Source organism: Hylobates moloch, unplaced genomic scaffold (assembly GCF_009828535.3).
Source record: "Hylobates moloch isolate HMO894 unplaced genomic scaffold, HMol_V3 SCAFFOLD_5, whole genome shotgun sequence".
Taxonomy (NCBI): Eukaryota; Metazoa; Chordata; class Mammalia; order Primates; family Hylobatidae; genus Hylobates; species Hylobates moloch.
Window position 1 is genome coordinate 44,430,879 of NW_026652280.1, and position 27,734 is coordinate 44,458,612.

The window sequence follows — 27,734 nt, forward strand, 5'->3', positions numbered from 1 at the left end:
ATATACAAAATATTACTATGTCTTAATTTTTAAATAATTAAATACAAAAAATGTTTATTAAGCATCAATGAGCCAGGCACTGTACTAGGTTCTGTGAATACCACAGTACCAGTTGACCCTTGAATAACTTGGGGGTTAGGGGAACTCATGCACCTACATATAGGTAAAAAATCTGCATATCGGCCAGGCACAGTGGCTCACACCTGTAATCCCAGCACTCCGGGAGGCCGAAGTGGGAGTATTGCTTGAGTCCAGGAGCTCAGGACCAGCCTGGGCAGCATAGCAAAACCCCATCTCTACTAAAAATATAAAAAATTAGCCAGGCGTGGTGGCACACACCTGAGTCCCAGCTACTTGGGAGGCTGAGGTAGGAGAATCACCTGAGCCTGGGAGGTTGAAGCTGCAGTGAGCTGAGATCACACCACCACACTCCAGACTGGGTGACAGAGAGAGAACCTGTCTCAAAAAAAAAAAAAAAAAAAAGCGCATAATTTTTTTTTTTTTTTGAGACAGAATCTCACTCTGTTGTCCAGGCTGGAGTGCAGTGGCATACCATAGCTCACTGCAGCCTTGAACTCCTGGGCTCAAATGACCCCCCTGCCTCAGCTTCTGAGTAATTGGAATTATAGGTGTGCACCACCAGGCCAGACTAACATATATACATATACATTTTTTGTGGGGAGAGTGATGGGGGAGTCTTGCTAAGTTGCTCAGGCTGGTCTTGATGCCTGGCCTCAAGTGCTCCTCATGCCTTGGCGTCAGCCTCCCAAAGTGCTGGGATTACAGGCATGAACCACCGTGCCCCAGCCCACATTTGACTCCCCCCAGACTTAACTACTGATAGCCTACTGTTGGCTGCAAGCCTTGCCCATAACATAAACAGTTGATTAACATATATTTTGTATGTTATATGATTATATACTGTATTCTTATAATAAAGTAAGCTAGAGAAAAGAAAATGTTATTAAGAAAATCATAAGGAAGAGAAATATATTTACTATCCATTAAGTGGAAGTGGATCATCATAAAGGTCTTCAACCTTCTCGTCTTCATGTTGAGTAGGCTGAGGAGTAGGAGGAAGTGGAGAGGTTGGTCTTGCTGTCTCAGGGGTGGCAAAGGTTGAAGAAATCCACATATAAGCAGACCCACACAGTTCAAAAATTTTTTTTGTTTAAGGGTCAACCGTAAATAAAGGACACAGGGACTGGGCCTCTAGAATCCATCTAGGGTAAGACAGAGACATCAAGAGTATTCTAGAACAGCAAAAGTAGGTACAGTATATATAGAGTGCTTGGGGAGAATTGAGGAAGAACTCTGAACCCCAGCTTAGATTATGGAAAATAAAAAACAAACCAGATGTATTAGTCCATTTTCATACTGCTATAAAGAACTGCCCAAGACTGGATAATTGATAAAGGAAAGAGGTCTAATTGACTCCCAGTTCCGCATGGCTGGGGAGGCCTCCAGGAAACTTAAAATCATGGAGGAAAGGGAAGCAAACACATCCTTTTTCACATGATGGCAGGAAGGAGAGGTGCCAAGCAAAGAGGAAAAAGCCCCTTATATAACCATCAGATCTCAAGAGAACTCACTATCATGAGAACTGCATAGGGTAACCGCCCCCATGTTTCAGTTACCTCCCACTAGGGCCCTCCCATGACATGTGGGGATTATTGGAACTACAATTCAAGATGAGATTTGGGTGGGGATATAGCCAAACCGTATCACCAGATTAATGTAAATATTTTTTACTTGGTAGGAGGCTACTGACAAATACAGACTTAAATTTACATCTTCGAAAAAAATTTTTTTTTTGAGACGGAGTCTTGCTCTGTTGCCCAGGCTGGAGTGCAGTGGCAGGATCTCGGCTCACTGCAGCCTCTGCCTCCCGGGTTCAAGTGATTCTCCTGCCTCAGCCTCCTAAGTAGCTGGGACTACAAGTGCGCACTACCATGCATAGCTAATTTTTGTATTTTTAGTAGAGATGGGATTTCACCATGTTTGGGCAGGCTGGTCTCAATCTCCTGACCTCGTGATCCACCCACCTCGGCCCCCCAAAGTGCTGAGATTACAGGCATGAGCCACCATGCCCAGCCCCACAAAAAATTTAAACTCCAATTTTATATTGTCAGATTTCCATCTAAAGTGTATGTTACTCATTGTAAAATTTCTTTCTCTTTCTTCTCTTGAAGAAAAAACTTAACTTCAGAAAAATTGTGAATTCTTTTCATGGTTTAGATGTAAATAATTTAACTTAATAACTAAAGCCTAGACAGAAATGACTAGCAGTTATAAAAGTGTGTATGTTTATAATCTCTCTGGACTTAATAGTCGGTGTTTCAGGAATGATCATGTTTACTTTTTGTGGTCACTTACCGATATTATAATTATACTGTCCCCCATCTTATAATTTAGGTTAACGTTTTGTAAAGACTTCTTCTCTAAATAGATTTTGTTTATTTGTTTGTTTGTTTTGAGACAGAGTCTCACTCTGTCACCCAGGCTTGATTACAGTGGGGTGATCTTGGCTCATTGCAACCTCCACCTCCCAGGTTCAAGCGATTCTCATGCCTCAGCCTCCCGAGCAGCTGGGATTACAGGCATGTGCCACCACATCTGGCTGATTTTTGTATTTTTTGTAGAGACATGGTTCTGCCATGTTGGCCAAATTGGTCTTGAACTCATGGCCTCAAGGGATCTGCCTGCCTTGGCCTCCCAAAGTGCTGGCAAGGCAGAAGAATAGGGTCTGGAGGCAGAGAACCTAAGGCCAATTGACACTGACTTCCTAGAAGTAAAGCAAAAGGAAAACCCCAACTCTTCATAGCCAAGTAACAAAAGGACCAGAGGCTATTCCCTTTGTATTGCCCCTGCTTTTCTGCCTGGCAGATGAAAAATTGAAAGTACCTCTGATTGGTTCCTTCATGCAACCAATCAGGCTAGTAGTGGGCCAAGTCTTCATTTGCATAGGAGTATAACTTTGTAACTTCACTTAAGCCTCTGATTGGTTGCTTTTCAAAACCAATCAGACGTTTGCATAGGATGTAATTCTGTAACTTCACTTCAGCCTTTGATTAGCTGCTTTCTGCAACCACTAGGACTGATTCATTTACATAGGGTGTACACCAAGTCACCAATAGGAAATTTCTAGAGGGTATTTAAGCCCCAGAAAATTCTTTTTTTTATTATTAATTTTTTTGCGTACAAAAACAATAAACATTTTCTAAAAATACATACAAACAAAAAGATGCGTATCAAACATATTAGGAAGGTTGCACATGGGAAGACGGGGAATAGAAATGGGGAGTGGGAATCAAAATAAATGAGAGAGGGACTTTATATGGATCAGTGATAATAACTCAATCCTCTATTTGATGAAGAAGGAGAAGGAAGAGGAAGAAAAAGAAAGTGGGATAAAGGATCAGAAAGGGAGGAAAATAGAAAAAATTAGAGTATGACTCCAGGATAGACCTGTTTTGTTGTCACTGAGTTGGTTGGTTGGTTTGTCTGTTGTATTTTTCATATGTTTCGCCATGTTGGCCAGACTGGTCTCGAACTCCTAGCCCGAAGTGATCAACCCGCCTCGGCCCCCCAGAGTGCTGGGACCACAGGCGTGAGCCACCACGTCCAGCCCCCAGATTGCTTCTGGCCTCCGTGGTATACCTCCCAGACGGGGCGGTCGGGCAGAGGCGCTTCCCACATCCCAGACGGGGCGGCCGGGCAGAGGTGCTCCTCACTTCCCAGACCGGGCGGCCAGGCAGAGACACTCTTCACTTCTTCCCAGATGGGGCGGCCGGGCAGAGGTGCTCCTCATTTCTTCCCAGACGGGGCGGCCGGGCAGAGGCGCTCCTCACTTCCCAGACAGGGCGACCGGGTAGATGCGTTGCTCATTTCTTCCCGGACAGGGTGGCTGGGCAGAGACGCTCCTCACTTCTTCCCAGACAGGGCGGCCGGGCAGAGGCGCTCCTCACTCCCCAGATGATGGGTGGCTGGGCAGAGGCGCGCCTCACTTCCCAGACGATGGGTGGCCGGGCAGAGGCGCTCCTCACTTCCCAGACGGGGCGGCCGGGCAGAGGCGCTCCTCACTTCCCAGATGGGGCGGCCGGGCAGAGGCGCTCCTCACTTCCTCCCGGACGGGGCGGCCGGGCAGAGGCGCTCCTCTCTTCCCAGACGAGGTGGCAGGGCAGAGGCGCTCCTCACTTCTTCCCGGACGGGGCGGCCGGGCAGAGGCGCTCCTCACCTCCCAGACGATGGGTGGCCGGGCAGAGGCGCTCCTCACCTCCCAGACGGGGCGGCGGCCGGGCAGGGGCTGCAATCCCAGCAACCTGGTAGGCCAAGGCAGGCGGCTGGGAGGTGGAGGCTGCCGCGAGCCAAGACCACGCCACCGCACTCCAGCCCGGGCCACACGGAGCACCGAGTGAGCGAGACTCCGCCCGCAGTCCCAGCACTTCGGGAGGCCGAGGCGGGCAGAGCACTCGGGGTCAGGAGCCGGAGAGCAGCGTGGCCAATATGGCGAACCCGCGCCTGCAGCCAAAGGAGGAAAAGCAGGCTGGCGAACGCTGGCAGTCCCAGGCAGTCCGCGGTGTGGGGCAGCAGCGAGCCGAGTAGATTAAATGCAGCGTGGGCCACAGAGGGAAAAAAAGAAAGGAAGGAAGGAAGGCGAAAATTCTTTAACTGGGGCTCTTAAGCCCCTTTGCTCAGGCCCATTCCTGCCCTGTGGAGTGTACTTTTGTTTTCAATAAATCTCTGCTTTTGTTGATTCATTCTTTCCTTGCTTTGTTTGTGCATTTTGTCCAATTCTTTGTTCAAGACACCAAGAACCTGGACACCCACCACCAGTAACACTGGGATTACAGGCATGAGCCAGGGCTCCTGGCCTCTAAGTCAATTTTTATTTCTGTAGGTCTATAAGTTTTGGGAATACAGTTCCCTCCTGTTTTTAAATTGTGTATTTAAAATGAAAGGAAAAGTTGCCAGTTTGGAATGAATAAATGAATAAAATAAATAAATAAATGAACAATTAAACAAGCACACACACACAGAGTACACACATATAATGACCTGCTGGAATATTTTTCTCAAACTTTAGTTACTCCTGTAATGAACTGCAGATCTTTGATATTTTTCTACTATTCACCTGTCTACTGCAAAGCCTTTTTCTCTCCTCCCACAATTGCTTACCTTAATTGTTATCTTTTTCTTATATTTTATGTCCCTTTAATATAGTATGGCATTGCTAGGTCTCAGAATTTTATATGGTTCAATTGTTAATACCTTTAAGATTTGCAAAAAATTATACGATGTTCATGTTTTATTTTATTTTACTTTACCATTATTAGTTTTTTAGACAAGGCCTGGCTTTGTCACCCAGAGTGTAGTGGCACAATCATGGCTCACTGCAGCTTTCGCCTTCTGGGCTCAAGGATCCTCCTGCTTCAGCCTCCCAAGTATCTGGGATTGGAGGTATGTGCCACCACACCTGGCTAATTTTTGTATTTTTTGTAGAGTCGGAGTCTTGACATGTTGCCCAGACTGGTCTTGAGCTCCAGGGCTCAAGCAATCTTTCCACCTCAACCTCCCAAAGTGCTGGGATTATGGCATGAGCCACTGCGCCCAGCCCATTGTTCATATTTTAAAGTAAATTTTAACTAATTTCTTAGACAGCTGAATGGGAAGTCATCTTTCAGCATTTTAATCCAGGGGCTTTTTGTAGTATCTTAAGTCTCCTGGTCTCTGATTAGAAGGTGTTTTCCAGAATATTTTCAGTCTAAAAAAGAATCTCTTGGGATATTTTTTAGTGGAGGTTAAAATGAATAAAATAATATTTTCGCATCTGCTTAAATGTTGTAATCCAATTTTTGAACAGATAAATTTTTTAATGGTTCAAAAAATTGCAAAAGGTATAAGATGAAAAATTGTAATTACCTATTCATTTCCCACTTACCTGCCTATCCTCTGGATAGCCAGCATAATTGGTTTATTATAAATCATTCCAGAGTTTCTTTGTGTCTACAGAAGCAATGAAAAAATACGTTTCCTTATTTTACCCCTTTTACTCAAAAGGTAGCATACTATACACCCAGTTTTCACTTTGCTTTTTAGAAAGCTAATAATATACCTAAAGATCTTTCCATATTATTTACTTAAAGAGCTTTCTCAGTTTTTTTACAATTGCCTAATATTCTATAACATATAATTTATTAAACCATAATTTATTCAATCAGCCTCCTAGTGATGAAAATTTAGGTTGTTTCCAATATTTTACTATTATAAGCAATGTTATAAGAAATAACCATATGCATTTCAAAAGATTATTGACCTTCTATTATATGAGTATTTTTTCCTCTTTTTTTTTTTTTTTTTTTTTTGGTTTTTGGATTTGTTTTTGTTTTTACCATGCAGAACTTTTTGATTTTCACATAGTGAATTTTATCATTTGTTTCTTCTATGGGTTCTTCATTTTGTGTCATGGTTAGAAAAGTCTTTCTTACTTCAAGATTATTAAAAAGATTCTATTTTCTTCTAGCATTTTATTGTTACATTTTCATATCTAAATATTTGATCCATTTAGAATTTGTCCTGATGTAGAATATGGGTGTAACATATGTATTTTTCTAGGTGGCTATCTAATTATTACAATGCCATTTATTAAATAGTTCATCTTTCCCCCCATTAATTTCAGATGACAACCTTTTCATATAGTAACTCCCCATATATGCTTGACTTATTTCTTAGCTTCATGTTTTATTCTTTTCCCCTGGATTTGTCTGGCTATACATGTGCCAGTTTTCTTAATTGTCTTTTGCTCTATTAAACATTAATATGGTTTTTGTTTATTTTTATTTGATGAATAACATGGGGTTGTAAGCATCCTGTGCTTTGGAAGGCATATTCTGATCATTAAGGTAAGGTGTGAATAAAGTCAGATGATAAGCCTGCTTGTGCCTGCACCTTGGTATACTCAGTGTCTAGTCCTTTTGTGTTTATCCTGAAGGACAATGTTTTCTAAGATGTGATGGAGAAATGCTGAAAACATTTTATTAGTCATGTAGGCTCTGGATAATAGTTGTATAATTTGGACATGCACTAGATCATGCAAATAATCAAAGATTGAAAGAAGGATTGATCTTGCCCAGCTCTACAACACAGGAAAAACAGAAATGTAAGAGTAATCACTTAGTACTCACAGAACGGTTTTTCTTTTCTTTTTTTTTTATTTATTTATTTTATTATTTTGACTTTTAAGTTCAGGGGTACAAGTGATTTGTTACATAGGTAAACTTGTGTTATGGGGGTTTGTTGTACAGATTATTTTATCACCCAGGTATTAAACCTAGTACCCATTAGTTATTTTTTAAAATTTTCTCCCTCCTCCTACCCTTCACCCTCCAAAAGGCCCCAGTTTGTGTTGTTCTCCACTATGCGTCCATGTGTTCTCATCATTTAGCTTCCACTTATAACTGAGAACATGTGGTATGTGGTTTTTTGTTCCTGTGTTAGTTTGCTAAGGATAATGGCCTCCAGCTCCATCCGTGTCCTTGCAAAGGACATGATCTTGTTCTTTTTTATGGTTGCATTGTATTCTATGGTGTATATGTACCACATTTTCTTTTTTTTTTTTTTTTTAGACAGAGTCTCGCTGTTGCCCAGGCTGGAGTGCAGTGGCGCAATCTCGGCTCACTGCAGGCTCCGCCCCCCAGGGTTCACGCCATTCTCCTGCCTCAGCCTCCCGAGTAGCTGGGACTACAGGTGCCCGCCACCTCGCCCGGCTAAGTTTTTGTATTTTTAGTAGAGACGGGGTTTCACCGTGTTAGCCAGGATGGTCTCGATCTCCTGACCTCGTGATCCACCTGCCTCGGCCTCCCAAAGTGCTGGGATTATAGGCGTGAGCCACTGCGCCCGGCCTTATGTACCACATTTTCTTTATCCAGTCTGTCATTGATGGGCATTTAGCTTGGTTTCATGTCTTTGCTATTGTGAATAGTGCTGCGCATGTGTCTTTATGGTAGAATGATTCATATTCCTTTGGGTATAATGGGATCCCAGTAATGGGATTGCTGGTTGAATGGTATTTTTGTCTTTGAGGAATCACCACACTGTCTTCCACAATGACTGAACTAATTTACACTCCCGCCAACAGTGTATAAGCTATCCCCTTTCTCCACAGCCTCACCAGCATCTGTTATCTTTTGATTTTTTTAAATAATAACAACATCAGCAAAGTCTCAGGATACAAAATTAAAGTGCAAAAGTCACTAGCATTCCTATACACCAACAACAGTTAAGCCAAGGGCCAAATCAGGAATGAACTCCCATTCACAATTGCCACAAAAGAAATAAAATACATAGTAATACAGCTAACTAGGGAGGTGAAAGATCTCTACAAGAACTACAAAACACTGCTCAAAGAAAACACAGAAGATGCAAACAAATGGAAAATCATCCCATGATCATGGATAGGTAGAACGAATTTTATTAAAACAGCCATATTGCCCAAAGCAATTTATAGATTCAATGCTATTACTATTAAACCACTATTGACATTCTTCACAAATCTAGAGGAAACTATTTTACAATTCATATGGAACAAAAACAGAGCCTGGATAGCCAAGGCAATCCTAAGCAAAAAGAAAAAACCTGGAGGCATCACACTATTCAACTTGAACCTATTTTATAAGGCTACAGTAACCAAAACCAGCATGGTACTGGTAAAAAAAATAGACCAATGGAACAGAATAGAGATCCCAGAAATAAGACCATATACCTGCAACTATCTGATCTCTGACAAATCTGACAAAAACAAGCAATGGGGAAAGGATTCCTTATTCAATAAATGATGCTGGGAGAATTGGCCAGCCGTATGCAGAAGATTGAAACTGGACCGCTTCCTTACACCATATACAAAAATTAACTTGAAATGAATTAAAAACTTAAATGTAAAACCCAAAACTATAAAAATCCTGGAAGACAACCTAGACGATACCATTCAAGACGTAGGCACAGGCAAAGATTTCATGATGAAGATGCCAAAAGCAATTGCAACGAAAGCAAAAAGTGACAACTGGGATCTAAGTAAACAGTTTTTCTTTTGATATGTTATTTCAGTTATTTCTTGCCATAACTTGGTAGATACTGTTATTTTATGGATGACAAAACCAAGTCACAGATTGGTTAAATGAGCCCAAGTTCACACAGACAGTGTTAGAGCCTAAGTTTCAAGTTTGGCAATTTCTTTTTCCTGTTTGTTTTTTTTGTTTTTGAGATAACTAAATTTTCACAGTTAGCTGCAAAAATGGTAGAGAGGTCCTATGTACACTTTACCAAGTTTTCCCCAGTGGTTTTGTCATTGGAGAAGATGCACATAAGATGTAAACATTTATATAATTTATATAACCACCTTATTTAACCATAAGTTGTAGCAATTGGGGAAACTGGGTGAAGAGTTACATCTCATTAGAGAGTACAATATTAAAACTAGGAGGATTCTGGGAAGATGGCAGAGTAAAAAGTCTCAGGAATCTGTCTCCTCACCTAGACAGCAACTGCACTGGCAGAATCTGTCTGATGTAAATATTTTTGGAACTCTGGCATCTATTGAATTGAAGGCTTACAATTCCTATAGAGTGGCTTGCAGCAGTAAATTGCAGTTAAGTTAAATCAATTTCAGCTGTTAGGACAGTAACAGTTCATATCCCCTTTCACTCGCGTCCACGTGAAGAGACCACCAAACAGTCTTTGTTTGAGAAATAAAGCTTTTTAATCACCTGGGTGCAGGCGGGCTGAGTCCGAAAAGAGAGTCATCAAAGGGAGATACGGGTGGAGCCGTTTTATAAGATTTGGGTAGGTAAAGGAAAAAAGCGGGGTTGTTCTCTGGCGGGCAGGGGTAGGGGGTCACAACGTGCTCAGCGGGGGAGCTTTTGAGCCAGGATGAGCCAACAGAAGGAATTTCACAAGGTAATGTCATCAGTTAGGGCAAGAACAGGCCATTTTCACTTCTTTTGTGGTGGAATGTCATCAGTTAAGGCAGGAACCAGCCATCTGGATGTGTACGTGCAGATCACAGGGGATATGATGGCTTAGCTTGGGCTCAGAGGGCTGACATTCCTGTCTTATATTAATACGAAAAATAAAATGAAATAGTGGTAAAGTGTTGGGGTGGCGAAAATTTTGGGGCATGGTATGGAGAGATAATGGACGATGTTTCTCAGGGCTGCTTTGAGCGGGATTGGGGTGGTGTGGTAACCTAGAGTGGGAGAGATTAAGCTGAAGAAAGATTTTGTGGTAAGGGATGATATTGTGGGGTTGTTAGAAGAAACATTTGTCATGTAGAATTATTGGTGATGGCCTAGATATGGTTTTGTATGAATTGAAAAACTAAATGGAATGAGAGAAGGAGAAAAACAGGTATTATAGGACTAAGAATTGAGGACCCAGGACATCCAATTAGAGAGTGCCCAAGGGGGTTCAGCGTAATTACTTGCTTGGTTGGCAAGTTTTTGGGCTCTATCCTTGAGTTTTTTTATGTTGTCATACACCAGGCCAGATTGATTTAGGTAAAAACAACACTCTTCATTTAAGAATATACAGAGTTGTCCTTTTTCAGCAGTGAGTAAGTCAAGGCCTCGGCGGTTTTGGAGGACAACTGCAGCTAAAGAGTCAACTTGGGCTTGGAGGACTGATAAAGTCTGTGATATGTCTGTGATGCTAGGAGAGAAATCAGTAGAGAGGCTACGGAAGGTCGTGACAGAGGTTGAAATGCCTGCTATTCCAGTACCGAGAGCAATAGTGGAGGCAGAAAGTCCTAAACTGACAAGCAAGGGAATTAGTGGAATAACTCTTTTTTGTCATGTCGGTGTCATGAGGGGAACAGGGAGCTCTTCGGTCCTATTTGCAAATTGAATTTTGGGACTAAGAAAAACTAGTGTGCATGTGCCTGTCCAATTAGCAGGTAGACACGTGTAGGTAGAGGATCCACAGAGGAAGAAGAGACTTTGTGCTAGGCAAAACTGGAGATGCAAAGTAAAAAGGTGAGAAGGAGTGCTGAAAGGGGTGTCTTGTACCCAGACTCCTAGGGATCCAGCTAGGGTGGCAGCCGTCAGAGGTTGTAATGGGGACTGATGAGGTAACTGCGTAGAGGGGGAGGTTCGATTTTCATGGTGTAGGAGAAAATCGTTGAGTGTCTACGAGCAACCTTTCACTGTTATTTTCGGGGCTGGGTATAAGTAAACAAGAAGAGGGCCTGGGAAGAGAATCTGACGAGCAAGGGGAGGTAGCCAAGGAGGGAGTGAAATACAGGGTGTCTTCCTAAGCAATAATTACTGCTAATGTTTTTAAGTTTGCCAGTATTGATAGAGGGCTTGTCTGTAATACAGAGCTGGAAGGCTTCAATTGTTTCAGTGATGTGTGTAGTTGGGCTTTGGAGATGAAGAGTAAAGGAACATCAAGAAGGTGAAAGGTTACCTAGGGGAATTCCAGTGGGTCTTTGCCCAGAGATACATAAAGGAGCGGCCACAGGAATAGTAGTTTGTGTTGTGAGAGGTCTAAATATGGGTGGAGTAGAGTTGATATAAGGAGAAAGGTTTTTTAAGTAAGTGCAGAGGGGGGCAGCAGCTTGCTGATGTGAAATGTCTGGGGAGGTCTTGCTGGACCTGTCTAGAAAGTAAATGAGTTCTTCAGGAGGGAAGTTTGGAGGTATAGGGAGACAGGAGATGTTGCCTAGTCTGCATGTAAGGTGGGGACAGCTGTGTAGGCACTGGAAGAAAGGGAAATGCAAAGCCAGCGGTTGTTCGCTAAGGAGGGATTAGAAACGGCTAGGAGAGAGTGAGTGAGATTGATAGTGTGGTGGAGATAGCTGGGGAGAGGTAGAGGGTGGCATAAGAATGGGAATGAGAATAAGAGTGAGTATAAAAGTAAAGAATAGAACTTCATCAGGGTGAAAGTATTGGAGGGTCCCCTGCCAGCAAAGATCATCTATCCACTCTAACAGGGAGTTAAGAGTTACCAGTCCTGGGTGGGGGCAAATCCATGAGCTTCATGTGTAGGGAAGGGAGGGGCCTGAATAATCCCTGAGGAGTAGTAGAATAGCAGATGGAACACTGAGAAGTTATTTCCTTGAGCATAGATTTCCATGATGGAAAGGAAATGAGAGGTTATAAGAGGTGGGCTAGTGGCTTCTACTATAGCATAGCCTGCCTTTGCTGTTAATTAGGCCTGGTGGAACTGCCATCAATAAACCAAGTGTGATCAGGGTGAGAAACAGGAAAGAAGGAAATATGGGGAAATGGGGTGAATGTCAGGTGGATCAGAGAGATATAGTCATGGGGGTCAGGTGTGGTATCAGGAATAATGTGGGAGGCCAGATTGAAGTCTGGGCCAGGAACAGTGGTAATTGTGGGAGACTCAACAAAGAGTGAATACAGCTGAAGGAGCGGGGGGCGGAGCAGAAAGTATATGTGTCAGGTGTGAGGGAGGAAGAAAATAGATTTTGGAAGTTATGAGAACTGTAGAGAGTGAGTTGAGCATAGTTTGTGATTCTAAGGGCCTCTAAAAGTATTAGGGCGGCGGCAGCCACCGCATGCAGACTTGAGGGCTAGGCTAAAACAGTAAGGTCAAGTTGTTTGGATAAAAAGGCTACAGGGCATGGTCCCAGTTCTTGTGTAAGAATTCTGACTGCATAGCCCTGCACTTCAGCTGTGGGTAATAAAAAGGGTTGGGATGAGTCACGGAGAGCTAGTGTGGGGGCATTCTCTAAAGCTGTCTTCAAGGAACAGAAAGAGGAGTGGGGAAAGGATTTAGGATCTATAGGGTCAGCTAGGTTTCCTTTTGTGAGTTTATATAATGGTTTTGTTAGGATGGCGAAACCGGGTATCTAAAGTCGAAAGTATCTAACCATGCCTAGAAAGGAAAGGAGTTGTTGTTTTGTAGAAGGTGTTGGGGTTTGAGAGATCAGCTGGACACGATCGGCAGGGAGAGCACGTGTGTTTTTATGAGAATTATGCCAAGATAGGTAACAGATGAGGAAGAAATTTGGGCTTGACTGAAATAATGGGGGCTGTCTGTGAAGCCTTGCAGCCAGCAGTACAGCCTAGGTAATTTGCTGAGCCTGATGGGTGTCAGGGTCAGTGCAAGTGAAACTGAAGAGAGGCTGATATGAAGGGTGCAAAGGAATAGTAAAGAAAGCATGTTTGAGATCCAGAACAGAATAATGGGTTGTGGAGGGAGGTATTGAGGATAGGAGAGTACATGGGTTTGGCACCATGGGGTGGATAGGCAAAACAATTTGGTTGATAAGGCGCAGATCCTGAACTAATCTGTAAGGCTTGTTTAGTTCTAGGACAGGTAAAATGGGGGGAATTGTAAGGAGAGTTTCTAGGCTTTAAAAGGCCGTGCTGTAACAGGTGAGTGATAACAGGCTTTAATCGTTTTAAAGTGTGCTGTGGGATGGGATATTGGCATTGAGCGGGGTAAGGGTGATTAAGTTTTAATGGGATGGTAAGGGGTGCATGATCGGTCACCAAGGAGGGAGTAGAGGTATCACCAAGGAGGGAGTAGAGGGTTAAGGTGGGGAGATACAAGGGGAGGATGTGAAGGAGGCTTTGAACTGGGGGAAAAGGCGGCAATGAGATGTGGCTGTAGCCCAGGCATAGTCAGGGAAGCAGATAATTTAAAGTGTCTGGGCCTAATAAGGGAACTGGGCAGGTGGGGATAACTAAAAAGGAGTGCTTAAAAGAGTATTGTCTAAGTTGGCACCAGAGTTGGGGAGTTTTAAGAGGTTTAGAAGCGTGGCCGTCAATACCCACAACACTTATGGAGGCAAGGGAGACGCCCTTGAAAAGAAGGTAATGTGGAGTGGGTTGCCTCCGTATTGATTAAGAAGGGGATGGACTTACCCTCCACTGTGATAGTTACCCAGAGTGTCTGTGATTGTCCTGTAGGCTTCCAAGGCGATCGGGCAGTGTCAGTCTTCAGCTGCTAAGCCGAGAAGATCTGGGAAGGAGTCAGTCAGAGAGCCTTGGGCCAGAGTTCCAGGGGTTCTGGAAGTGGCTTCCAGGTGAGTTGAATAGTCCAATTTTCAGCAGGGTACTGCACAGATGGGACATGGCTTAGGAGGAATCCTGGGCTGTGGGCATTCCTTGGTTCAGTGGACAGATTTCCAGCACTTGTAGCAAACACCTGGGGGAGGAGGTTCTGGAGGAACCCCTGGCAGCTGCGGTTCAGGCGTTTGGAGTTCTTCTGTGCTGGAGATATGCCTGGGGTTTGTCTCACAGTGGAGGCAAGGAATTGCAACTCAGAAATACATTGCTACTTGGCTGCCTCTACTTTATTATTGTACACTTTGAAGGTGAGGTTAATTAAGTCCTGTTGTGGGGTTTGAGGGCTGGAATTTAATTTTTGGAGCTTTATTTAATGTTGGGAGCAGATTGGGTAATAAAATAAAATGTATATTGAGAATAAGACGGCCTTTTGACTTTTCAGGGTCTAGGGCTGTAAAGCATCTCAGGGTTGCTGCTAAATGGGCTATGAACTGGGCTGGGTTTTTCATATTTGATGAAAAAGAGCCTAAACACTAACTGATTTGGGAAAGGTCGGATAAAGAAAAAGGAGTATTAACCTTGACTATGCCTTTAGCTCCAGCCACCTTTTTAAGAGGAAATTGCTGGACAGGTTGTAGAGGGCTAGTCACAGAACAAAACTGTAAGCCAGACCCGGTGTGAGGAGGGGAGGTGATAAAAGGATTATAGGGTAGAGGAGCAGAGGCTGAGGAAGAATTGGGACCTAGCTCAGCCTGGCGAGGAGGGGAGAGGTCAGATGGGTCTGTAGAAAAGGAAGATTAGAAAGACTCAGCGATGCTTGGGGTTGGGACTGAGGGGACAGGTGGGAAGGAAATAAGGAAGATTTGGGACGAGTTGCATTGGGAACAGAGACTAGGGAGAGACTGATGTAAAAGAATACCTGGACGTCAGGCACCTCAGACTGTTTGCCCATTTTACGACAAGAATTATTTTGATCTTGTAAGATGGAAAAATTGAAAGTGCCATTTTCTGGCTATTTGGAACCACTGTCGAGTTTTTATTGGGGTCAAGTGGCATTGCAGAAGAAAATAAGGCATTTAGGTTTTAGGTCAGGTGTGAGTTGAAGAGGTTTCAGGTTTTTAAGAACACAGGCTAAGGGAGAAGGAATGGAGGGTGGAAGGTTGCCTTTAGTGAAGGAGGCAAGTCCAGAGAAAAGAGAGGGTAGAGACCCAGAGAGAAGGGATGGGGGTGCTTGCCTCCCAGGGAAGTGGAGAAGGGGTAGAGACACAGAAAGAAGGGGTCGGGGTTCTTGCCCCCAAGAAAAGCGGTACTTGCTGCTAAAGGTGAAGGACCAAGGCAGGCGTCCCCACATGGTCAGACACCTCTGAAACATGGGTGAATAATCAGGCAGGCATCCCTGCGTGATTAAATGCCAAGGGAAGACTGTCTTCCCGAGTCTGTGACCGGCGCCAGAGTATTGGGTTCATGGATAAAACAGTTCTCCTTTGTCTCTACCAGAAAAGGAAAGAGAGAAGGGAGAGATTGAAGTGTGGCACCAAGATTGAAAGGAGAGAGGTTGAGGGATAATGAGAGAGGTTGGAAAAGAGAGTAAAGAGAGGCCGCTTACCTGATTCAAAATTGGTGAGATGTTCCTTGGGCTGGTCAGTCTAAGGACCCGAGATTGTAGGTGGATCTTTCTCACGGAGCAAAGAGCAGGAGGACGGGATTGATCTCCCAGGGGAGGTCTCCCAATCCGAGTCACGGCACCAAAATTTCACTTGCATCCATGTGACGAGCCCACCAAACAGTCTTTGTGTAAGAAATAAAGCTTTTTAATCACCTGGGTGCAGACGGGCTGAGGCCGAAAATAGAGTCAGCGAAGGGAGATAGGGGTGGGGCCGTTTTATAACATTTGGGTCGGTAAAGGAAAAAAGGGGGGTTGTTCTCTGGCAGGCATGGGTGGGGGTCACTAGGTGCTCAGCAGGGGAGATTTTGAGCCAGGATGAGCCAGGAGAAGGAATTTCACAAGGTAATGTCATCAGTTAAGGCAGGAACCAGCCATCTGGATGTGTACAGCCATCTGGATGTGTATGTGCAGGTCACAGGGGATATGATGGCTTAGTGAAAGTGAAAAGTGACAACTGGGATCTAAGTAAACAGTTTTTCTTTTGATATGTTATTTCGGTTATTTCTTACCATAACTTGGTAGATACTGTTATTTTATGGATGAAAAAGCCAAGTTACAGATTGGTTAAATGAGACCAAGTTCACACAGACAGTAATAGAGCCTGAATTTCAAGTTTGGCAAGCTTTTTTTTTTTTCTGTTTGTTTTTTGTTTGTTTTTGAGATAACTAAATATTCACAGTTAGCTGCAAAAATGGTAGAGATGTCCCACATACACTTTACCAAGTTTTCCCCAGTGGTTTTGTCATTGGAGAAGATGCACATAAGATGTAAACATTTATATAACTTATATAACCATCTTATTTAACCATAAGTTGTAGCAACTGGGGGAACTGCATAAAGAGTTACATCTCATTAGAGAGTACAATATTAAAACTAGAAGGATTCTGGGGAGATGGCAGAGTAAAAAGTCTCAGGAATCTGTCTCCTCACCTAGACAGCAACTGCACTGGCAGAATCTGTCTGATGTAAATATTTTTGGAACTCTGGCATCTATTGAATTGAAGGCTTACAATTTCTATAGAGTGGCTTGCACAAGTAAATTGCAGTTAAGTTAAATCAATTTCAGCTGTTAGGACAGTAACAGTTCATATCCCTCACCTCCAGTCCTGGGATAGTTAGTTATGTATTCCTGGAGCAGCTTGCACACAGCTTGTGGAAGCCAAGGAGGGCAAAAAGGGCCCTGTTCTACAAATATGGGGGATCTGTGCTCTGATTGCTGAGTGCTGCTTCTGATCACCTGGCTCCATTGTTGCTGCTTTTGCTACACCACCCCCATTGTTGCAAGCCTTTCTCCTTCTGGCTGAAGTGACATCCAGGGGATTTAAAGGGCCAGTTCTATATTTCCCCTACTCTTGAGTTTTTTGTTTTTTTGTCTCCCTTTCGGGAGCCAGACATTAAAGACTGGAACATTCAAAAGCAACTGGATATATGAGGAAATTAGAAAGTGACCATACTTGCTTAGAAAAAGGCACTGTAACAGCCTACAACAATCAGAAAAACAAAAAGAATAACAGAAACAATGGCAGACAAACAGCAAAAGGAGAATATTATTTTCAGAGTTACCACATTATTTGATTTGAACGTCCAGTTTTTGACAACAAAATCACAAGGAAAACAAAGAAGCAGGAAAGTTTGGCTCATTTAAAAAATAAGCAGAAACTGTCCCTGAAAAAGACCTAATGGCAGAACTATTAGACAAAGATTTAAAAACCACTGTCTTAAAGATTCTCAAACAACAAAAGAAAGATGTGGAGAAAGTCAAGAAAATGATGCATGAGCAAAATGGGAGTATCAGTAAGGAAATAGAAAGGCTAAAATAAATAAATAAATTCTAGAGCTGAAAAATACAATAACAAATTAAAGATTCACTGAAGGGATTCACAGGCAGGTTTGAGCAGGCAGAAAAAAGAATAAGCAAACTCGAAGGTAGGGCATGGAAATTATTGAGTTTGAGAAACAGAAAGAAAAAGGTTTGAAGAAAAGTGAATAGAGCCTAAGGGACCTGTAGGACACCATCAAGCAGATGGATGACTATACACATTTCAGGAGTTCTAGAAGAAGAAGAGAGAAAGGGACAGAGAGAATATTTGAAAAAATAATGGCTTGGCCGGGTGCGGTGGCTCACGCCTGTAATCCCAGCACTTTGGGTGGCTGAGGCAGCTGGATTGCCTGAGGTCAGGAATTCAAGACCAGCCTGGACAACATGGTGAAACCCTGTCTCTACTAAAATACAAAAATTAGCTGAGCGTGGTGGTGGGCACCTGTAATCCCAGCTACTAGAGAGGCTGAGGCAGGAGAATTGCTTGAACCCAGGAGGCAGAGGCTGCAGTGAGCCCAGATCATGCCATTTCATTCCAGCCTGGGTGACAGAGTGAGACTCCATCTCAAAAAGAAAAAAAGAAAAAAGAAAAAATAATGGCTGAAAGTCCCCCAAATTTGATGAAAGCCATCAATATAAACATCCAAGAAGCTTAGAAAACTCCAAATAAGATGAACTCAAAGAGACGTACACTGAAACACATTTTAATCAAACCATGAAAAGACAAAGAGAGAACCTTGAAAGCAGTGAGAAAGAAGTGATTCATCACTTTCAAGGGATCCTCAATAAGATTATCAGCTGATTTCTCATTAGAAACTTTGGGGGTTACCAGAAGGGCTAGAAACTCTAGACTGAAATGTGAAACACAGGTAACAAAAGAAAAAATAGACAAATTAGACTACGTGAAAATTTAAAAATTGGCCAGGCATGATGGCTCATGCCTATAACCCCGCACTTAGAGAGGCCAAGGCAGGAGAACTGCTTGAGCTCAGGAATTCAGAACAGCTTGGGCAACATAGTGAGGCCTCATCTCTACTTAAAAAATAAAATTAGCTGGGTGTGGGGGCATGGGACTATAGTCTCAGCTACTTAGGAGGCTAAGGTGGGAGGATTGCTTGGGCCTGGGAGATCGAGGCTGCAGTGAACTTGATCATGCCACTACACTCCAGCCTGGGTGACAGAGCAGGACCCCATCTCAAAAAATAAAAAAAAAATTTAAAAATTAAAGATTTTTTGCATCAAAAGATAATATCAAGAGAATGAAAAAGCAACCTACAGCTGAGCACAGTAGTGTACACCTGTAGTCCCAAATACTCAGGAGGCTGAGGCAGGAGAATCAGTTGAGCCCAAGAATATGAGACCAGCCTGGGCAAAAAAGCAAGATCCTATCTCAAAAAAAAAAAAAAAAAGTAACTTACAGAATGAGAGAAAATATTTGCAAATTATATATCTGATAAGAGATTGATATTCAGAATAAGCAGAGAATTCCTAAAGCTCAACAACAACAACAATCCAATTCAAACATGGGCAAGGGACTTGAATAGACATTTTTCCACAGAAGATGTACAAATAGCCAATATGCACATGAAAAGCTAATTATTAGGGAAATGCAAATAAACAATATAATGAGATACCATCTTATACCCATTAAGATAGTTACTACCAATTAAAAAAAAACAGAAATAACAAGTGTTGTGAGGATGTGGAAAAATTAGAATCTTTGTGGACTGTTGGTGGTAATGTAAAATGGTCTAGTTGCTGTGGAAAACAATAGTGTGGTTTCCTCAAAAAATTTTAAATAGAATTACTATGTGAACCAGCAATTCCACTTCTGGGTATATACTCAAAGGAATTGAAAATACAGACTTGAAGCGATATTTCTAAACCCATGTTCATAGCAGCAATAGTCACAATAGCTAAAACATGGAAGCAGCCCAATTGTCCATCATGGATTAATAGATAGACAAAATGTGATACATCCATAGAATAGAACATTATTCAGCCTTAAAAAGAGGGCTATTCTGACATATGCTACTACATGGATGAACCATCAGGACATCACACTAAGTGAAATAAGCCAGTCACAAAAAGACAAATACTACATGATTCCATTTATATGAGGTATGTAGAGTAGTCAAATTTATAGAGACAGAAAGTAGAATGGTGGTTGCCAGGGCATAGGGGGAGGAAAGGGTTACTTAATGGGGAGTTATTGTTTAATGGGTATAGAGATTCAGTTTTATAAGATGAAAAGTTATTGGAGATGATGGTTGCATAACATTGTGAATGGTACTTAATGCCATTGAGGTGTATATTTAAAAATGGTTAAGATTTTTGTTCTTACATGTATTTTATTTTATGTATTATATGTATTTTACCACAATAAAAAGTTGGAAAAATGTATTAAAACTAGAAAATTGACACTGATACAATGTGTGTGTATAGACCTATGCCATTTTATAATGTGTAGATTTGTATAACAATCACTGCAATTAAGGAATTAGTCCTTCATCTCCTGCCCCCCTCAGCGCAGATGGAGAGAGGACTTTAAAATAATAAATAAAATAAAATAAAGAACTATTTGTCACCACAAGGATCTCTTTCATTCTACCCCTTTATAGTTATTCCACCCTCCAGCCCTATTATCCCTAGCCCCTGGCAACCACTAATCTGTTCTCTGTATTTATAATTTTGTCATTTTTAGAATGTTATGTAAATGGAATCATATATCATGTGTTCTTTCAAGAAGGGATTTTCTCACTTAGCATAATGCTCTTGAGTGCCATCCAAGTTGTGTGCAGTTTGTTGTAGGCAGCATATAGTTGGGTCATGTTTTTGCTTTTAATTTTTTTAAAAAATCTACTTTGCCAATCTCTTTAATTGGTAAATTTAGACTATTTTTATTTAATGCAATTATTGCTATGTTAGTAGTTAATTATTCCATTTTATTTTTTGTTTGTTTCCTCTGTTTTTCTCTTTTGCCTTATTCTGAGTTATTAAAACACTTCTAAAAATAATTCCATTTTGGCCGGGCGCAGTGGCTCACGCCTGTAATCCCAGCACTCTGGGAGGCCAAGGCAGGCAGATCACAAGGTCAGGAGATCGAGACCATCCTGGCTAACATGGTGAAACCCCATCTCTACTAAAAATACAAAAAAATTAGCCGGGCATGGTGGCAGGCGCCTGTAGTCCCAGCTACTCGAAGGGAGGCTGAGGCAGGAGAATGGCATGAACCTGGGGGGCGGAGCCTGCAGTGAGCCAAGGTGGTGCCACTGCACTCCAGCCTGGGCAACAGAGAGAGACTCTGTCTCAAAAAAAAAAAAATTCCATTTTAATTTATCTGTGGTGTTTTAATTGTATGTCTTTGTTTTGTTTTCTTAGTGGTTGCTCTGGGTGTTATATTACACACACACACACACACACACACACACACGTATATATATACAACCTATTGTAGTCTCTCTCTATATATATACAACCTATTGTAGTCTACTGGTATTGACATTTAACCGTTCAAATAAAGTATAGAAACCTTACTTTTTAAAAGCCCCTTTACCCCCATTTATCATGTAATGATCTTAAATTATCTCTGCTACCTGTATTAAGAAACAAATCAAATGGTGTTAACATTTCTTTTGCTTCAACAATCAAACACAATTTGGAAAACTCAAGAGGTAAAGGAACATCTATTGTATTTACTCCAATTTTTACTTTTTTTGTTCTTACTTTTTGATGTTCAAGATACCTTTTATCATTTCTGTTCTATTTCAAAAACTTCTTTTAGCTGTTCTTTTAGAGAAGATTTGCTAACAATAAATTCTCTTACTTTTCTTTCATCTGAGACTATCTTGATTTCTTGTTCATTCTTGAAGGATATTTTTACTAGATAAGGGTTTTTTTTCTTTCAGCATTTGAAAAATATTGTGCCATTTCCTTCTGGCCTCCGTGGTTTCTTATGATAAATCTGCTGTCAATGAAACTGTTTCTTCCACCGCCTTCCATTTACCACCCAAAATAGGTAAGATGTTTTTTCCTCTCATTGCTTTCAAGACTTTCTTCTTTATCTTTAGTTTTCAGTTTGACCATTCTGTGTCATGGTGTAGATTTCTTTGTGTTTATTCTGTTTACAGTTTACTTAGATTCTTGAATCTGTAGGTTTATGTCTTTTGCCAACTTTGGGAAATTTTTAGGCATACATTTAAAAACTACCTTTTCAGTTCTGCCTTTTTTTCTCTCTCTTTCTCAGACCACAGTTGCATGAATGTTAGATCTTTTGTTATAGTCCCACAAATTCTTAAATTCTCTTCATCTTTTTCTCAGTGTATTTTTTCTCTGTTGTTCAGATTGGTAAATTGGTCATTTCTATTGCTCTATCTTCAAATTCACTGATTCTTTAATCTGTCTTCTCCATTCTGCTGTTCATTCCATCTGGTAAGTTTTAAAATTTTGGTTATTGTATTTTTCAGATCTAAAATTCCCATGTTGTTCTCCTTTATATCTTCTATTTCTTTGCTGAGACTTGCTTTATTTCATTTGTATTTTTCCTTTGTTTCAAGTGGGTTCTTAGCCATTTTTGTGATGGCTGTTTTAAAATTCTTGTCAGATAATTCCAACATTTGTATCATCTCGGTGTCAGTGACTATTGATTATCTTTTCCCATTCAAGTTGAGATTTTCCTGGTTCTTGGCATGATGAGTGAGTTTTCAATTATATCCAGCACATATTAGGTATTTTGTTATGAGACTACTCTGGATCCTATTTAAATCTTGTATTTTCAGCAGGCGTTCTGTGAATCCACACTGGTGGGGCAAGAGTAGTACCACCTTGTTACTGCCATATTGGAGTTGGAGTCCAGGTTCCTCACTTGGCATTTGTTGACACCCAGGATGGAGAGGCTGCCTTGTTACTGCTGGATAGAGGTGGGAGTTCAGTCTTCTTGCTAGACCTCTGCTGACACCACACTGGCTGGGACAGGGAAGGGCATCTTGTTACTGTTCTCCAGGTGGCCCCCACTGATGCTGTATTGTTGGGGGTGTCATCAACTCTGGGTGCTGGTGAAAGTCCAGGCTTTTCATTCAGTCTTCTCTGAAACTACCTGAGTAGAGAGAAGAGTACCTTGTTACTGTCAAGCAGGGATGAAAGTCCCAGCTCCCCACTTATTCTTCTCTGACAGAGGCTTGGCACAGGGAGTGATACCTTATTACAGCTGGATGCAGATAGAAGTGTAGGCTTCCCATTTGCCCTTTGCTAATGGGGCCTGGTGGGGTTCACATTTTTTTTTCATGGTGTTTGGTTGGAGTAGAGTAGTTAGTGTCTAAAAAAGTTTTCTCTCCTTCTAGGCTGCTGCTTCTAGGTCTTTTAGCTAGAGAGTGCTTGCTTTTCTTGAGAGATTTTGTTTTTTTCTGGGCTGTTTGGTGTTTCTAAGCTGCTGGCTTTTCCAGCTCCACATCTGGAATACGTGAAGAAAAAGAAAACCCAAGAAACTTATCACTGCATCTTTCTTGGATCATGAAGTCCATAGACAGGCTGCTTTTTTTTGTTCTACCTTTCAGAGTCTTTTTATGTGTATTTAGTATATAATATCCAGAGATTCTAGCCGTACTTAGCAGAAGGAGTGGGAAGAAATCCATCTTGTACTGGACCCAGAAACTAATAGAACAATATTTAGTATTGAATATTATTTGTATTAGAATTTGGAAAACAAAGAGTTGAGGAGCTCTCTAATATATAGTTGATTTTTTTCAAGTATTCTAAAATTCTCACCAATGATGTTAAAATCATGTGTCCTGAAGTCACCAGAAAAATGTCAAGAACAAAGTTTAAGATATTGGTTGCAAAATGTAGATGCTTTTCTAGGGAATGTAAGATGATTTATTTACCAAAAGAAAAAGACAGTAGAATACAAACAAAAATACCAGCTGGGTGTGGCTAGTGCTTTTTGTAATGATTACTTTCTAGGAGCTGAATAAGATAGCGCTTTGTGAAAGGAAGGGGACTTAAAATCATTTAGGACTCCTTTCCAAAATTACACGTGCAGGGTTTTAGAGAGACACACGCTCATTAGTGTTGATTGGAGTTATGTAACTCATATTACCCAGGGTATTACAGCTCGCTTTGTTAGTGTCTAATCTAGTGCCAGACTCCCCAAAGGCCCCAAATCTGGCAAAGACACAGTAAAATGAAATTGAATGCTGTTTTTAAAAAAAAAAAAAAAAAAAAAAAAGAAAATGCAGTCCAAGCTGTTCTCTGTAAGTTTTAAGCTTAGATTTAATCAAGTCCAGCCAAAATTATTCCACCCAGGAGCTATTATCACATTCCTTTTTTTGAAAGCAGCTAAAACCACGGAATTGTTGGCAGTCATATCCAATCCTTTGGGAAAAATTCTTATAGCCTCGCAGTTCCTAACTCTAACTTCCTTTTCCTGTTTAACGTGTGTGTGAAGTTATTTGGGAAAAAAGTGTTTGAGTTTTAATTTGTAAGCCTTCAATTTAGAACTTGCTGTGAATGAAAAGGATATTGACTCTGGGAGAAATAATTTGGAAAATTTTGATTTTTAAGGGGAATTAATACAGAGAACCATATATATATGTATTATTAAATATATATTATGTATTATATTATTTCATATATTATATATTTTATATATACACTTACATATACTTTTTCTAGCTTTATATATGTTCATATATAAGTATGTAACACATATGTACATATATAAAGCTAGAAAAAGAATACAATATATATTTTATTATATATTATAATATGTATTATATTCTTTACATTCCCTAGCTTTGTATATATATAAATCTAGAAAACAAAAACAAAACCCAAGATACTATGGCAGTAACTTCAGACTGACTTTAAAAACCACCAGTTTTTATTTATTTAAATACTTTTTGAGCTGCAACCCCTTGAAAAATTCATACCTAGACTGACCCATAATTCCTTTTCTACCATTTGTTACTTCACCTGGTTTTTATAAATGTTTACGTGAAAGAGAAAATACTTAAAGGTGTATATATTCTGCTTATACCTTGTCAGAAATATCTATGATGTTTGGAATTTCTTTCTATTACATATGATAGCCACTTGCAATTTAATAAACAGGCACTTTTTTATTTGTATGGACAGTTCGCTCTAGGGAAGACCTTTTGGAGCTGATCATAAATGGTACAGGATGTGCTCATTTTAAACAAAATTGAGAAATATATGAAGGCATGCTTTTGGCCCCTTCTTAAATCTGTACCTTGTTTCTCTCTCCTGAATTCATCCATTTCCATCCTTGGGCCTTATCCTGTGGCCTGATTCTACCTTCATACGGCTGTCAACAAATTTTTGCTAACATTGACTTAAGGTGGGTCTTGAAATGATTTAAGTAAGATACAGTTTTGTCGAATCTTTTTTTTTTTTTTTTTAAACAAGATCGCTGGAAAATGAAAAAGCATTGTTTTTTTCCTTCCACTCTGCTTTTTCCGGAGGCTGGAAGTGAAGAGTAAGTTAGCATGCCCATCTAAAGGAGTGTGGAGCCCTGGTCTGTGCTTGTTTGATATAAACATTAAGCTTTTTATGAATTGTGGAAGCCATTTCTGGGAGGAAAAGGGCTCAAACCTGAACAAATCACTGGAGTCCAGCCATACAGGGCTCTCAAGGGAAAAGCTTAAGCTAAAGACCTTCCCTAGTTGGGCCATCAAACCAAATCAAAAAGTGTCTGCTCATTAAATTGCAGGTGGCCATCTGTTTGCTTAATCATGTGTTTCTTTTTCCGTTGGGCTGGTTATCACCGTCTGGTCTGGCCCCTTTTACTAATTAGCCTAAGCTTGATCTTTAGGTGAACCACAGTTTAATTTTATCTGGCATGGAATATGGGTTTATTTATTGTTCCATTTGGTTAAATCATTTGAGGGAAAAGAAAAAAAAGTTACTATTCTATAGTTTACAAGGACTGGTTATTTAGAATCTGGATTAATATTTGGCTTTTACATTTGAACATTCCCCAGTGAATTGTTTTATGTTATTCTTTTTCTCATTTTGGCAGTGAACATGGTAATGTTTACATTTATGGTTTTTTAGAGCTAGACAGTATTCTTTGTTTTTTGTTTTTGTTTTTTCTTTTCTTCTCATTTCTTTTCTTACTTTTTTTTTTTTTTTTTGAAACGGTCTCTCTTTGTTGCCTATGCTACAGTACAGTGGCACAATCACGGCTCACTGCAATCTCTGCCTCTTGGGCTCAGCCTCCATAGTAGCTGGGACTACAGGTGTACGCCACCATGCCCGGCTACTTTTTGTATTTTTTTTGTAGAGATGGGGTTTCGCCATGTTGTCCAGGCTGGTCTAGAACTCCTGAGCTCAAGCGATCTTCTAGCTTCTGCCTCCCAAAGTGCTGGGATTACAGGCATGAGCCACTGCACCCAGCCTGTTTTCTTTCTTTGTTAAGCAATACATATGTATATTATAACGGATCCAGTTATACAGTATAAAGGCAAAGTCTAGATAACCAAAGTTAACAGTTTGCTGTGTATCTTTTGCAATGCTTGTTCAAATACAGATGAGTGGGATGCAATAAAGATATAAATGTAACAAATAAAGCTATATGAGAATATTTCTATAATGTAGTGGGCGGCAATGTGGGAGTAAGGGAGGGGAGCTTCTTAAGATGGAAAACCCAAAAGCTTAGAGTCAGACTTGAGCCACGTTAAAAATTTAAAGTTTCTAAAGATGATTGCCAGTTTGGGAATTGTTTATAGTGTACTTATAAATACTGTCACTGAATCAACCAATCGTTTTAGCACCATGTACTCTTAATTTTGGTTAATAAGTTTAATTCGTATTATACTATTTTAATAGGCTGAATTTAAGTATATACGCTGAAAGAACCATAAGACTATATTGTATTGACTGTAAAAATCCACGAAGTAGATTTTTTTTAAAACATTCTCGAGTTCGACTTCTTTTTAAAATTCTTTTTCATTCTAGATTCCATAGATAGAAGCATGTGAGGAGATCTCAGTCTAGTTCTGTGTTGGGAGAACAAATGTCTGTGCATACGATGTTCCCTTCCTGAGCACTATCTTACTTAACTTCCCACCAGAGAAGGACAACACTGGAGGCTTCTTTTTTCCTTAGGGTTGTGATCTATACCAAGCAGCAAGACTCAGAGAAAATCATGTTTCTGCTAACAATTTACAGAAAACATAATTTAAGAATTTCTCATAATTTATAAAGAGTAAAAAGGGATTATGTAAAGATTATGTAACATCATGTTGTTTTTTGGAGGTCACTTAAAATTAGGATGATAAATATTGATATTGTTTCATTGATTATGTTCCAAATTCTCCAAATTGGCCAATAGTTATACTATGTAGTTACCATCCACTGTTCAAGCCTTAATTGAACAGTGGCTTTAATTGTAGTCATTAGTGAAAGTCTGGATCCTGGGATGGAAATAGATATTCCTTTCCTAGGGGTGAAAACCCCACTGATCAGCATCAACTGCGATAGTAATCAGCATGTAACCAGGGAAAGTCCTTAAGCAGAGCGTTTTTCTTATCCAGGTTTATTCTTCTGTTACTTAGGCTGTCATTGATACTCCAAGTAAAGTAGTATAGTTCACTCTTCTGAATTTGTTTGTGTTTGTTGAAAACCCAGTATTTGGGTATTTAATTTAATTAGCACTAGATGTACATTGCCCCCTGTTTGCCTAGGAGTAGAAAAGCTAAGTGTCAGGTTGTGAGCCTCATTTTTAATGTGAGCCTCATTATAAGTATTTTGAGAGAGAAGCCATTCATTTTGTCTTTGTTCTCTTCACCATAATGTTCTTCATGTAAGAGGAACTCAAGTTCAAATGAACTATGAAAAGCGAAGAACAAACACCCAAACATTTGTATACAAAATAGGGGGATCAGTAAAAGTCTCCAGGAGCTTGAACAAAAAGTAATGCATTTTAAAATTTAAGTTTGAATTGGTTATGTAAAATCATAGAAATTAAAAATAAAAAAGGACATTAGATTTCATATAATAAAATCTCCAAAAAAAATAAAAAATAAAATGCAGGCATGAAAAGTGATCTCTAATTCATAGAGCAAGGTGGTTTATTTGTTTGTTTGTTTGTTTTTGAGACAGGGTCTTGCTCTGTAGCCCAGGCTGGAGTGCAGTGGTGTCATCTTGGCTCACTGCAACCTCAGTCTCCCAGATTCAAGCCATTCTTGTGCCTCAGCCTCCT

General features: G+C 40.6%; 1 long non-coding RNA gene across 1 annotated transcript in view; it reads left to right on the forward strand.

Moving 5' to 3' along the window:
- Nucleotides 1-26,643, forward strand: part of LOC131383451 (uncharacterized) — a 37,492-nt gene extending 10,849 nt beyond the window's left edge. The window contains exons 2-4 of the long non-coding RNA XR_009213489.1: nt 13,932-14,047; nt 21,424-21,533; nt 26,489-26,643. This is a non-coding gene — a long non-coding RNA (uncharacterized LOC131383451). The remainder of the gene's footprint in view (nt 1-13,931; nt 14,048-21,423; nt 21,534-26,488) is intronic.
- The last annotated feature ends 1,091 nt before the right edge of the window (nt 26,644-27,734 follow it).